Source organism: Cynocephalus volans, chromosome X (genome assembly GCF_027409185.1).
Source record: "Cynocephalus volans isolate mCynVol1 chromosome X, mCynVol1.pri, whole genome shotgun sequence".
NCBI lineage: Eukaryota > Metazoa > Chordata > Mammalia > Dermoptera > Cynocephalidae > Cynocephalus > Cynocephalus volans.
Genome location: NC_084478.1, coordinates 104,567,352 through 104,582,160, shown reverse-complemented (window position 1 = coordinate 104,582,160; position 14,809 = coordinate 104,567,352). Strand labels below are relative to the sequence as shown.

The 14,809-nt window shown below is 37.0% G+C and overlaps 1 pseudogene; it reads right to left on the bottom strand.

Moving 5' to 3' along the window:
- Nucleotides 1-1,168: 1,168 nt before the first annotated feature.
- On the bottom strand, nucleotides 1,169-1,632 carry LOC134368151 (large ribosomal subunit protein eL21-like; annotated as a pseudogene).
- Nucleotides 1,633-14,809: the final 13,177 nt, after the last annotated feature.

The window sequence follows — 14,809 nt, the reverse complement described above, 5'->3', positions numbered from 1 at the left end:
TTCAATACATGCATATACTGCACAATGAATCGCTTAGGGTGGACAGCTTGGTTTTGTACCCGTTAGTCTACCACTTCTCCTTCCCCCGTCCCCACCACCTCTGGTAACAGTTATTCTACTCTCTACTTCTATGAGAGCCACTTTTTTTTTTTTTTTTTTTTTTTAACATTCCACATATGAGTGAGGTCATGTGGTATTTGGATGTTTTTAACATAAATTTTATTTCATCCTTGGCTGACACTAAAGTATAATCTCTATGAGAGGGTAGAATGTTCCCTTAAAGTTTTCTGAGGGGAATCCTCACTTGTAGATCCTTTCTCAAGTATTTTTGAAACAAGAGCACATGTTGAGAAATACTGCCCACCTCCTTGGTAAGGATCTGAGGAGAAGGTATTTTACTCAAATATCAGCTTCCCCTTTTCTTCCTTCTTTGCTTTCAAGTAAAATTATGGTTTTAGCAACGAATATCTTAATAATAAATGTGAGTCATGTTGCTTTAATGCTAATACTGGGTTTTCTGTTGCAATAAAAGAAAACATTTCTAAACTACTGTAGTTCCTGAAAACTGTGACACAGAACAGTGCACTACAATGTAGAAATTCTGTGTGTACAATTAGTTTTAATTAAGAGCTAGTTAGATTTTCAGGTAAATTGGTATCCTACTTCCCCAACGCAGCGTGTTAGCAGCATTACTGCAACTTGAGGAGTTACTAGAAGTGTTTTTACTTTTATCATTGCTGATTAACAAATTTTAGGGCAAAGGCTCACTTCTGTTCCAAGTCAAAAGAGTTCTCATACCAAGATTAAATGTCTCCCCAGGAAGCTGGGGGAGAGTTTTGCTCTTTATTCTTTCTTTCCCCCCTACATATATTCAGTTTTGTTTCATTAAACAATAGGTAGATACACAAATAGTTATATAGAGACAGGCACACACGTTTTTCTGTAATGTTTTAGAAGCTGTATCAGACACTAGGGTGATCACCTCTCCTAGTTTGCCTGGTACTGAGGGCTTTTCCTGAAATGCAGGACTTTTCAGTGCCCAAACCAGGGAAGTCTTGGGTAAAACAAGACACTTGGTCACCTGAGTTCAAGAAAGTACTTCTTTTTTTTTTTTTTTTTTTTTTTTAACTGTACATTGGTCTTGGTCTTTTACTTTTTTTTACACCCATTATGTCATGAATTCATAGGGACTAGGTTTCAGCAGCTCAGGCTCCTTGCCGTTGGTTCTTACAATGTGTGCTTCTCTGGGTGGAGCAGGCTGGGGCTTCAGTTGAGCCCAGGTTCCTTCTTTTTCTGATCTTTCTCCTTCGTGTGTTTCAGGAAGCTGTCTCGGCTCTCAGAGTGCTTAATATGCTCAAGATGTACAATAATTCTCTTGGCCTGAATCTTACCCTTACGTTGTATGTTTACAACAATGCCAACAGCATGCTGGGTCACACTGTAGACTCTTCCAGCTTGGCTATGGTAACTAGCATTTGTGGGGCATTCCTTTTTGAACAGTACCCATTCCCTTGATGTCCACAACATCACCTTTCCTGTAGATTCACGTCTATGTGGAACAACTCCATGTTTTCTAAAAGGCCTAGAGAACATGTACTGGGGGCCTCTCCTCTTTCCCTTTGTGTTCGTCATTTTGGAGAATTACTGGAAGTTGGCGGTTCTGGCCGAAAGGAAAGTAGTTCTGATATAATAATGCAAATGCTTTATTCTTGGCCAGAGTTAATTCTGGACTTGGGAAGATAATTTAATACTTCCAGTACATAATAAAGTAGTGAAAACCATCAAACTCAGTCAAAAACAGGCCTAAGAACTAGTCTGGTGTCAAGGTCAGAGGTAACAGCAAAAGTATGAGGGGACCATTAATAATCATAACCTTAGATTCTATAACTTTATTCTGGGTTTATTCAGGATTTACTCTAAGTGTTGAATAAACAGAGGGGGTTTGTATATTGAGCTGAACAATAATGGAAAGGATTATTAAAAATATCCACACTATTTTTATCTGCTTGAAGTGCAATAAAATGCAACAGGCTGTGAATTATTGTGTAATAGTTACCACATTGTGTCATTAGATGGGAGACAGATGGCTGAGATCCAGTTAAATGCACTGCTGTTTCCAGCCTATAGAATTATTTTATAGTTCTGAGAGAAGAAATGTGCATTAGTGTGTGAAGTCTAGGACTGAAACCAAGAGTCTTTGGATTTTTAGTTCTTTGATCCAATACAAAGTTACATGCTTCCAGCCAAGTTGCTTAAACTTGATGCCACAATTTTCTGATTCTTTGACTTGACAGAGCAAAAGTCAGCTCTCAGCTTCTAGGCTGAACAATTTTGGACAGTCCATAGAAGTGGTGGTCATTTGAAGTAAAGATGGGAGACAAATCAGCTTTAATATCAGAGATGTGTTTTAAGAATTCATGGCATAGCCACAATTTTTTCTCCATGTCATGTTATCTGTTTGTTAAGAACCAACACGGTTAGGATCAAGTGTAAAGTCCTATCTGACCTTCATGACTTTTCATCTGCTCCCAAACTAACTATCAAGTCTTATTTCTCGCACACAGCCTGGCATGAGAATCAACACATACATTCTGGATCTAGACTGTGTGGGGGGGTCAAAGCCTTGCTCTACCATTATTTACTCTATGACTTTGGTCAGTTACTTAATGTCTCTGTGCCTCAGTTTCCTCATTTGCAAAGTTGGGCTATTGCTAGTAATATACAACTCATAGGGGTAAATACATATACACTAAGAAGAGTGCCTGGCACAGAGCAAGCGTTTTCCCATTCTTATTACTGTGGTCATTATTATTATTATTCCTTAAATGTGCCCTTTGCTCAGGGCTTGATTCTCTCTTTAGTATGTACATGTCATGCTAACTGTTTTTTCTTTATATATCTGCTTGTGCTGAACTGTATGTGCAAACATGATATTTTTCCTGCATGCCCAAATTTTTAAAAGACTATTTCTATTCCAATCTCCTATGTGAGACTTTCACAAAACTCTCATTTTGATAGATTCCTTTATAATTATTACCAGGACCACGCAGTTCATCTTTCAGCTGTGTGTTGTTTGGTGTGTGCTAATATTATCACCTCTGCTTATTTGCAAATTTCTTGATAGTGGGGGTAATGTCTTGTCTATTTTATTGTGTTTCAAAGCCCCTAGTATGTTTCCCCAGTAAATAGTTGATTGATTCATATCAGAGAACCAATGCCTAAATTTGGTCCTTAGATTCTCCTACCATTTTTGTTACATAAATCCATCAGTTATATCACTTCAAGGAAAAGTCTCACAAAAATCTTGCTGATTTTACACTATTTTTCAGCAACTATGTGTTTGTGGTAGAATATCATTTACAGGTCAATTTTCTTTCATGTTTGGATTCAGAAAAGAATAAAATATGGTGTTTTTATATAAAGTTCATATAAATCACTGAACCACATTTAGTAGAGTCAATCCTGTGAAGATGGGATAAATTGTGATAAAAACAACTTTAAAAATTTTATTATTGAATGATATGGTTTGAATGTATCTGTCTTTCCAAAATTCATATGTTTACACTCAGCCATCAGTGTCATAGTACTAGGAGGTAGGGCCTTTAGGAGATGATTAGGAGGGCAGAGCTCTCATGAATGGGATTAGATCTTTTATAAAAGAAGCTTCACATAGTGTTTGGTCCCTTTTGCCCTTCTGTCTTCCCTCATGCGAGAACGCAGCAATAAGGCATCATCTTGGAAGCAGAGAGCAAGCTTTCACCAGACCGCAGATCTGCTGGTGCCTTGATCTTGGACTTCCCAGTCTCCAGAGCTGTGAGAAATAAATTTCTGTTCTTTATGAATTACCCAATCTGTGGTATTTTGTTATAGTAGCAGGAACAAACTAAGAGACAGAAATTTTCACCTACACAAAGAATCAGAGATAATAATATAATCAACTCCATGTAACTATCACCCAGTTTTCACAATTATTAACACTTTTCTAATCTTGATTCATCTATCCCACCCATTTCTTTGCCTGGAATATTTTAAAGCAGATTCATCATATTTCATCTGTAAATAGTTTAGTAGGCATCATTAACAGTTGAAAAGATATAAAAATAATCTTAAAAAGAACCAAGAAATAGTTCTCAATGTTGTACTGAAATTGTCAAGCCTTTTCGTACAATTTTACAACTTTAATAATACTGCTTTGCTCTCTTCTATCCCAAGCATATGGATAAAACTAAAAAAATAGATGTTCTCAGTGGATGGCAGAAAATATATGTGAAACATTAAAGGTATTTTATTATCTTAGCTATGGTCTTTGAATTATAGCAGGAACCATGCTTTGATTAAAAAACACTGTATTATGATTTCTATATGATAGATTACTATAATAATCAAATGGAAATTATATATTTATTTTATTTGAATGTCTTTTTTTGGATCTATGATATTTTTGGATATCTTAAATTAGATGTAGAATTGGGCTATTCAGGCTCATGACATAATATAGCTCATCAATCTATTTTAATAAGGCAATTTTTCTAGAGATGTTAGAACTTAATGGTTTTAATGATTTGATGACACTGTTTCACAAGTGATTGTGATATCATTCTCTCCTAAACCGATCATAAAGTATACCAGTGGTGTTAAGGTAGATATGTAAATAGCTGTTTATCTTACTCAGTTTACCGAACACTGACCATACAAATGCTAATCATTGGTTTATAAATGGTGGCAAGCTGCTTTGTTGTTATACTTTTAGAGTTACAGTGTAATAGGACACCAGTTTGAGCTTTGCGCAGTTTGTAAACCCTAAAGCAACAATGTTATATAAAGAGGCACTTTATGAGAATTTTTAGGGACATGCATGCATCTGACAAAAGTTGGATAGTTGTTATGTAAACCTGAGCCAGACGTGTATAGGAACTAAAAGTTAGTGTTTAAGGTTATTAGTAAGTAATTTGTACATTATAGCAGTGGATTTGAAGTCTATATTGTTTATTCTCTTTTCTCTAGGATTGGGGTGAGCCTGTATATGGATAGGCAGATACGAGTATACACACCCCCGGTAGTACCATAAATCCATGAAGTCAACATCAGCTCTAACCAACTGCAGTGAAATGTACCTTACTGGCTGTCAGTTCTTTGTAAGTTAACTTTGTAAGTTAGGGTTCAGTGAACTCTCATTTTGGAATCTTCTAGGATGAACCAAATTTAAATAAAAACTTCCCTGTAGGCATTTAAAGCTGAACTACAAATCTATCTTTCAGTGATCTTTGTTCTGGTATTTCTTCTTCACATTCATAACTGCTGCCTCTGTGTATTCTGCCCAGTAAACTGCTCAAGCTTGTAACTTGATTTGATATCAGTAATTTGTAGCAAAGCCTGCACGTATTCATATACTCTTACAGAACTAGCTTGAGGCTTTTATTTTCCCTTCATTATGTGAATTTGACTAAAACAGCTATCCTCTAAAGTGAAAAGGTTTTGTTTGGAAAATTCCTTTGAAACAACTTCTTTATTATAGAATTCTAGAATTGCCAGGCTACAGCCATTTCTAGAATATAATCCCAAGAAATTTTTTCCACTCAAGTGAATTATGGGTTGCTGGCATGTATTTTTTTTTTTTTTTTTTTTGCATGGTAAATAGGAAAAAGAAATAATAAAGAGTACTTTAACTTCAATTTTGAAGACAAGTTGTTTGGTCTGGTGCCCTGAAATTTAATCTTCAATCATGGGTACTTTGAGTTAAAAAATAAAAATCAGGACTACTGTTTTTCCCCCTCATCTTTCAGACTCTTGAATATGGTTTTCTTTTGAAATATTATGAGGAATTTACTTCCTGAGTAATGCTTACCATTAAAATTTAAAACACAAACAGCATATCCAAGATAAAAATAAAAGGGATGCAATTCAATAGCAGTCTGTCAGAGAGCTGGATTTTATGGTCTCATGAGAGTAATTAGAAAAGTCAACCGTGAAGCTATGTGAGCTACACACAAGACACAGCTGAGAAAAGGTTTTCCAGTAGATATTTTGATCTACAAGTTTTAGGTCATATTTCCTCTGTGTTCATGGACATTAGATGTATTTAATAGATAGACTAGAAAGTGGACGGTCATTATTAATATGGAAAGCCAAGGTCATCATAGACAGTCCTGTGACTAGTTCTACAACCTATGCCAGTCACCTGAATCTACTCAGCCTCTATTTTCTCATCAGGAAAATGGGAACAATATTTTATTTTGATGGCAAGATAAATGTAATGCATGTGCAAGTGTCATGAGATAATCAACAAAATCTCAGCTGTGTTCATTGGTGAGCTGTAGAAGAGGGAGGAAATGGAATAGTGATATCATGACGCTAGAAAGGATTGTGGAATACATACCTATGATTTATTTTAAATAGGTATAGAATAAAATAGTTCAGGGGGAGTCTTTAAGATGGCAGTTTCAAAAAGAAACTGGTATCTTTTTGGTCAAAACTGGTATCTTTTAGTTTTATCCAGCAACCACGATAACAAGAAAACTAGAAGACACAAAATATTGGCTTTGTGAAGAAGACTGTAGCACCAGGTAGGAAACAATATTATAATAAGAGAGAAAATTATCAATGATTTAAGTTTACTGATTAAGGTACATTCTAGCAGAAAGCAGACTAGAGGTTTTGATTTTCTTGACAGTACACTACCCACTCCATTACTTGATCTTCAGGTGACCAGCCAAACTGGTTTACTGGGAACTTTCCCAGTTTTAACACCGAGGGTCCCATATCCTGGCAAACCCCTCAGTCCCAGTCAAATGGAGTCTGCTGGTCTCTCGATTTGGGCTCCATGACATTGGCTGTGAGTTTGTCAAGATATGCAGTGAGGAATGGTAGGTCACAAGGCTTTTAGCCTTCATATTTAAAACTGTAATTTTATTCTTTGACACACATACTCTCTGTTAATTAAATACCACTTTTAATTACGGTTGCAGCACAGAAAGGGAGTAGACAGATTTGAAAAAAAAAAAACATAGGAGGTAAAAAATTAGGAAGTGACACTAAAAAAGGAAAACATGGGAGAAGCAGCACGTTGCAAGAAAGAATGTGACATGATCATGTGGCTCCATATGACCCTGGTGAAGGATGTGTGTTCGTGCAGGCTGGTTTGTGGGAGGTAAGACTAAGAGAGGAAGGCAGGCCCTAGACCATGAAAGGCCTATGTGTTAAGCTAAGAAGAGTAAAAAAAAATAATTTTTATAGTTTTGTATTAAAAGTGTTTGCTGAGTAGATGGGCACAGCACATCTTGTGCTATATTGGATATTTTCAGAGGTGCTGGCAGGGGTGTATTACTCAGGATTCTCCAGAGAAACAGAATCAATAGGATACATATGGGGGAAGAGATTTATTATGAGAAATTGGCTTATGCGATTACAGAGGCTGAGAAGACCTACAATCTGCCATCTACAGGCTGGAGACCCAAGAAAGCTGGTGTATAATTCAATCTGAGTCTGAAGGCCTGAGAACCAAGGGAGCTGATGGTGTAAATCCCAGTCCAAGGGCAGAAGACCCTGTCCCAGCTCAACAGGCAAGCAGGAAGCAAAAAGGGGCAAATTCTTCCTTCATCTGCCTTTTTGTTCTATTCACGCCCTGAAGGAATTGGATGACGCCCACCCGCATTGGGGAAGGTAAACTGTTTTACTGAGTAACACGATCCAAATGCTAATCTTACCTGAAAAACCCTCCTGGACACATCCAGAAATAATGTTTAATCTGAGCATACCTCTTGGCTCAGTCAAGTTGACACATAAAGTTAACCATCAAAAGAGGATTATGCCATATAAAAGTGACAAACAATCAGTGACCTGGAGATGGTGGGGAAGAATGTTAATGATAAGATGGCTCTATGAGGGAAAAGATACCAAAGTACTCTGCAAATATTAGGAAGTAAACTCAACATATTTGTATGCTGTTTATTTGTGAGTATGTAAGAGCCTTTTTCAGGGGACACGGTCTCTCTTTCTGTATACTTGTAGTAGCTGAGGACTTCACGGTATAGTTTATCTCTTGGAAGAGGTGAGAGCATTTTGTTGAGATACAAATTGGCTATTCAGCAAGGAGCTAAAGCATGAATCAGCTCTAAAGTGGTCAGTCATAGAGAAGTATATCTGAATCCAGAGGTTGAAATTGGGGCAGAAATGGTCTTTCTCTCACTGTTCTCTTCCTTCACTTTGAGTCTCTCACCTGCTATAAAAGAAAGGTAGGGGTCAAAAAATGGAAAGGAGAAACAGAGGAAAACCACAAAAAGGCAAACAGGCAAGAGTTATTCTGGAATGATTTTCATTCACTGCAAATTGGTAGGATGAAATTAAAACCCACTGAAGAATAAAGAAAGCCCCATTTGCTTAGCTTCCAAAGATCTAAAGCCTATTTGAATAGCATGTGTCATCTAGCATCCATAAGACCCATGTTATGGAGGTGGAAATATTGCTGCTTGATAAAGATGAAAATCCTCAAAAATGATTTTCCAGAGAAGAGGCCCATTCAAGATCTTAAGTCTGCCTTAGGCACCAGAAAGCTAAACGTAGAATGTTATGGCAACATGCTTGCTCATGTGTAGCTGTGTTATATAAACACCGTGTATTGAAGTCTGAAACATTTTTTGTTTTGTCCCAAATTTGTATAATAATGCCAAATACATTAATAATGTAACATTTATGCCTGGATTCTCTGAGTGTCTTGTTGACATTATTCATGGAACATTTTTTTAAAAAGGAGGTGGAAGGAAACCTAGTGCTGAGGCTTAGAGAAGATTTGCTACATAGAAACAGGCTCTCTGACCATAGCTAGTATTGAAAGTCAGTGTGCCTCCCGTTCCCCAACACCTGCATGGTGATCTACCAAATCTGATCCTGAAATTCTCCTTTTACAATCCAACTACAAGTTTTCTGGCATACAGTTGGCCCACTGCCTCATTGGACCTTGGCTTTCTTTATGGGAACTGTGGAAATATCTATAATTCTTGCCTGAGATGGAGGCATATCCTTATACAGACTTAGCAGTTTTTCCCTACAGAGTACTAGCAGTCTTCCCCGGAATGTGGAAGAAGAAAGCTTCTTGATTAATTTATCAAATACTTATCCAAAATACGACCACTGTAAGCTACTGGGTTTACAACTCCAAAATGCATTTTAAGTGTTTTTGGTAATTATAGATATTATAAGAAAACGTTTTTTAAAGTTATAATGTTAATGTTAAAATATAAAGTAGGAAACTAATATCTACTCAAAATTCAGTTAGTCAACTTTGTTAACAAGGGCAATTCCATTTTATAATATAGTATTAAACAGAGTGAAAGTCGAAATCATACATAAATAACATGTATGCTTATGGGGTTATGTTTAGGTTTTTTTCCTTATAGTTTTAGAAGAGGTAAATATTTTCATAAGTTTTCCATTTTGTAAAAATAGTTCAAACTTAATGGTAAGCTTCAAAACTGCCCCAGTTTTGCTGGACTGAAATGACATGTAATAAGAATGAATAAAGTCATCTAGTTCATATTCTTATTAATGACAATGTTTATTAATTCGTCACTGTAGGTTATTTACTGGATATTCCTTTTGAAAAAATTTCAGTCACAAATGGACAAAGATGCTTAAATTCCACTATGGATTCCAGATCATCATGGGTTTTAAAAAATACCAAATGCTATACTTTCCATAAGTTCACAAAATAAAATCTTTGGTTAGACTGCTAGTGGAGAAGAAAATAAGTGAGAACTCAGATTTAGGACAATCCAGCCTTTTGTGTGACCTGATTAATCTCTTTCTTATTCAGCACTCATTTAAATAATTTGCTCACACTAATTTTAGATCTCTAAATTGCCCACACTTTGTGTGCAGAAACTGATTATGATTGTCATATCCATGAAGTAATACAGAACTAAGAAACTTCAACTCAAATCTCAGAATTAGTAGGCCTGAATTAATTTGAAATCTGCTTATCTGAAAGTAGCTCCAGTATTCCTTTGAAGAAATGCTTGAAAATTAGTCACTGAATATATGTAAATTTATAATATTGTATGAGAAGTGAAAGGAACCACTGGTAATCACTTCAGGGTTTGAAATAACTGAAAAGATAAAATCCATTCTGTTTTATTATAGAAGTTTTGGAATACCATTGGAGGCAGAGATTATTAAACTGACCATTCAAGAATATAAAAAGATTTTTGAGCCAAAATCACGCAGAACATTCCATTCAGCAGTGGTTTAGTGGTTTCGTAAACAAAAACAAGAAATATATATATATATAGATGACCAGAATCCCAAATCAGGTGTTAAATTATGGTTAGAATTACTAAGAAAATCAGATATCTAGTAATACTATCTCAAAATTGTATTTTACTCTGTGAAATTGGAGCTTTGTGGAGTTTTTCTTGAGTGAATTATTTTTCCAGTCTTCCTGAGAGTTAGCAGCTTCTGAAAGTGAGAAAACAGATGTACCATGATGATGAACAGGGACAAAAATCGTGCCTTAGGTTGCTCTTTCCACAATGTACTGCTGAACCCGGACCTTTGGTTAATTTGAGGAAGTCACACTCCCACTTGGGTAGAGTAATCCATATCTAGTGATGAAAGAGGTCTCCTGAACACTGCATTTTCTTTTTATGAAGGGAATTCTTTATAAAGCCAACATGAAAAAAAATTTCTCAGGCAATAATATGTATTTCATTATGGAAATGATTATAATGTGAGTGCATAAATAGACAAGGCAGATTAAAGAATTGGGGCATTTAAATAGCCAGTTCAGGCAAGAACCAAGGCTATTGGCAGAGGGTGGGAGTGGGGTAGTACTTTTTATTTTCACATTAGGAAGGAATTATTCAGATTGGATGCTTGTATTGTTCAACTCTTATTTTGTATTTCATTCAATGTATTGTAGTCCATGGCCTTTATTTACATCTATGCCTCTCAGCCAAAAAAAAAAAAAAAAAAAAAAGCTTTTGTGGTGGCAGTGGCAGGCAACATGATTGTTATGGGGACATGACTTCCTACACCTTGATTTCAAAGAATGCCCTGGAGAGCCTTGGGGCCAAGGCAGAGAACTGCCACAGGGACAGGCCACTGTAGATAGCCCCGACTAGGACAATGCCCAGCGGAGCCATGGGTACAGGGCAGCCCCTGAGACCTCAGACCAGCAGAGCCACCAGCGTACAACTCCAGCTTGGAAGAACCACAGGCATGTGACTCCAACATGAGAGAGAGCTGGTGCATGGGCTACACCCAGCAAAGCCATGAAGGCAGGGCTGCCTGAAGCTTTAGGGTCTCAACCCCCAGACCTGTGTGTCCAGAAGGTGGAACATCAAGTCAAAGAAGATTATTATCCAGCCTTAAGATATAATGTTGCTTGCCTTGTCGGATTCTGAACCTACTTAGGACCAATTTTTCACTGTTGCCTATTTCTCCCTTTTGGAATGTGAATATCTATCCTTTGCCCGACCCACCATTGAATTTTGGAAGCACATAACTTGTTTGACTTCACAGGCTCACAGCTGGAGGGTAATTTGCCTCAGTATGAATTCTACCTTCAGTTTCACCCCTATCTAACTTAAATGATATTTAGAAGAGATTGTGAACTTTAGACTCTTAAGTTGATGCTAGAGCCAGTTAAGACTTTTAGGGCTTCTGGGATGGAATGAATGTATTTTGCATGTGAGAAGGACATGAATTTTGTGGGGGCCAGGGGCAGAATGCAATGATCTTAACATTTGTGCCCCCAAACATGGATATGTTGAAACCTAATCACCAAGGTGATGGTATTAGAAGGTAAGGCCTTTGAGAGGTGATTAGATCATAAGGGCTTCACCCTCATAAATAGGATTAATGCCCTTATAAAAGAGGGCCCCAAAAGCTGCCTTGTCCTTCCACCATATGAAGACACCTAGAAGGTGCCATCTATGAAGAACTGGCCTTCACCAGACACTGAATCTTCTGAGGCCTTGATCTTAGACTTCTTAGCCTCTGGAACTGTGAGCAATAAATCTCCGTTGTTTATAAGTTACTCAGTCTAAAGTATTTTGTTATAGCAACCTGAACAGACTAAGACAGTGTACTAATAAAAAGAAAAACCAAAAAGCTTGCACTCCCTCTCTCTCTCTCCTCAAGCCCACAAAGAGGAAGTCATGTGAGCACACAGCAAGATGGTGGCCAACTGTACAAGATGGCACCTCACAATAAAATCTACCCTGCTCGTGCCTTGATCTTGGACTTCCTAGCTTCCAGAGCTGTGAGAATAAATGTCTGTTGCACTCAGTCTATGTATTTTGTTATGGCAGCCCAAGCAAACTAACACAATGATAGTTCTAAGTACTTAGTTTTTGGAATGATGGAGATAATGATGGTAAAAAGGTTTTCACTGGTTTTGGTGAGTTCATCCTTTGGTAATAATCTGCCTTATAGTTAGTCCTTTTGTCCTCAGAAAATAACTATCTGTGGGGTACTTACAATTAAAAGTACCTTATGATAAATGTTGCTTTATAAGAAACAGCTTCATAGTTTGGTGCCAGTGTATATTTGCATTCAAACAGGAGGTACTTCCTCTCAGCCTGTATTTTCTTTCTATCCCATGTAGGCAGTTAAGTCATTCTTCAATGGCTGTGCCATAATCACAGACTCATAGAAAGAATCATAAAGGTAAGATTGTTCAGCACCTTCATTTTAATTTTCCAAGGAAATAAGGATGAATGAAAGAATAACTGTGGCTTCATTACCAAATTATGTTTTTTGAAAACTGTGATGCGAATAGACCTTTAAAAAAAAAATGGAATGATACAGAAAGACAACAGTGCATAGGGAATAATAGATAGATTTAGGTTTTATTTTTATCTTCTTAAAAAGAAATTTAATTCACCCTGGGACCCATCTATAATTAGAACTTTAGAAAACACATTTGGCCTCGCCATATTCATGAAATGAAAGCTACTGTCTTCACTCTTGAAGCTACTAAGGGTGTGAAGATACATTAGCAAATTTGGTCGTTGTTGGAGCTGCTTTTGTTTTTGTATTTCTTTTTATTTATTTGGAATAGTAATGAGCTATATTTTGCAAAACTCACTAGAGAACTATGAGGTTATTTTCCCCCTTTACCAAGTAGAGCCACCTGTTACATATATATATATCCTTTGGGAATTATTTTGATATGAGGTATGGGAAATAGAAAGCAAAATCTCATACAGTAAAGGATATAACTTTGTAGTGAATGTACAGTTGTCTTATAGCTGTTCATTAAAGTTGTTTTGAGTCTCTTTATAATTCAAGGATGTCTTTCTAGTTTCTGAAAAAAATCTCGAATTACCATCAAAATGTAATTGGGCCTTTGGAATATGCTACCCTATGTTTTCACTGTCAAGAAGATGACATTCTGTGAGCCCTGTTTAATTTTCCAGCTATTTTAATAGAGTGTGTTGAGTAAGCATTAAGGATTATTATTATTATTATCACCACCCTCGTCATCATCATTAATTGTGTTAAAAGGAAACCTCGGGAGGCATAAGTGACCTGCTGGCAAAGATTACCCACTCTGGAGTGTGCAGTGGATCAGTTTTGCTCTCAGCAGTAGGCAGCATTATAATCAATAGAAATTGCTCATATGGGGTTTGAAAGACACTGTGATAATTAAGTTCACCAGAAAGACATGGAAAGTTTTGGAGCTCATTGTAAACCACTACTCTGTGAACCTTCTGCAATTGACTGCAATGTCTAAATCAGAAGATATAGCAGTTTTTTTCTACATGCTCAGCAAAAACTGTTAACTGGTTTCGTGTGTGTGGTATAAATAAATATTCACTGTGAGTTTCTCATATTCTACTGAGTAAATATTAAAGTGCACTTTTCCATTTTTGCTAACAGTTATCACATCAAACATTTTTGTTTTTTTAAAAAGTTTCCCCACATGTCCATGGTTCAGGTAAACACTCTCTGCCCTCTAGGAAGTTGTGACTTAAAATAGTATGAACACTTTACCACTTTATGTCCCAACAAACCTTTTTAATTGAAGCATCCAAAAGGCCTTGACTTGTCCTTTATATAGATAAACATGGGTGTATTAGTCATGGTCCCCCAGAGAGACAGAACCAATAGGGTATGTATATAAATATACGAGGGGATTTATTAGGGGAATTGGCTCATGCAATTGTGAAGGCTGAGGAGTCCCACAATAGGCCATCTGCAAACTGGATGCCAGTAACATGGTTCAGTCCAAGTCCAAAAGCTTCAGGAACAGGGAAGCCAATAGTGTGATTCTCAGTCTGAGGACAAAGGCCTGAGAGCTGGGGGTGACACTGGTGTAAGTCCTGGAACCCATAGGCTGAATATCCACAGACAGGAGATGAGAGTGTATCCCAGCTCCAGCAAGAGAGCGAGAGCAAGAGAGGAAAAGAGAGAGAGAGATTCACCTTTTCCTTTGTTTTTGTTCTCTCCAGGACCCCAGCAGATTGGATCATGCTCACCCATATTGAGGGCAGATCTTTCCCACCTAGTCCACTCAGGCTCACATGTTAATCTCCTCTGAAAACACCCTCAGAGACATACCCCCAAATAATGCTTCACTGGGTTTCTAGGTATTTCTTAATCTAGTCAAGTTGACACCTAAAATTAACTGTCACAGTGGGCAATGAAGATTGGGGTTTGCATAGAGCACAAAGTCCCTTTCCAGAAAGTGTGGCTGTTTTTTTTTAACCCCATTAAAACTTTTATGTTGGTATCATTTGGCAATAGAGCAAGGCAATGCATAAATTTAGCACATTAGTAACCTTCCACACAAAGGTTAGAAAGATTCGTT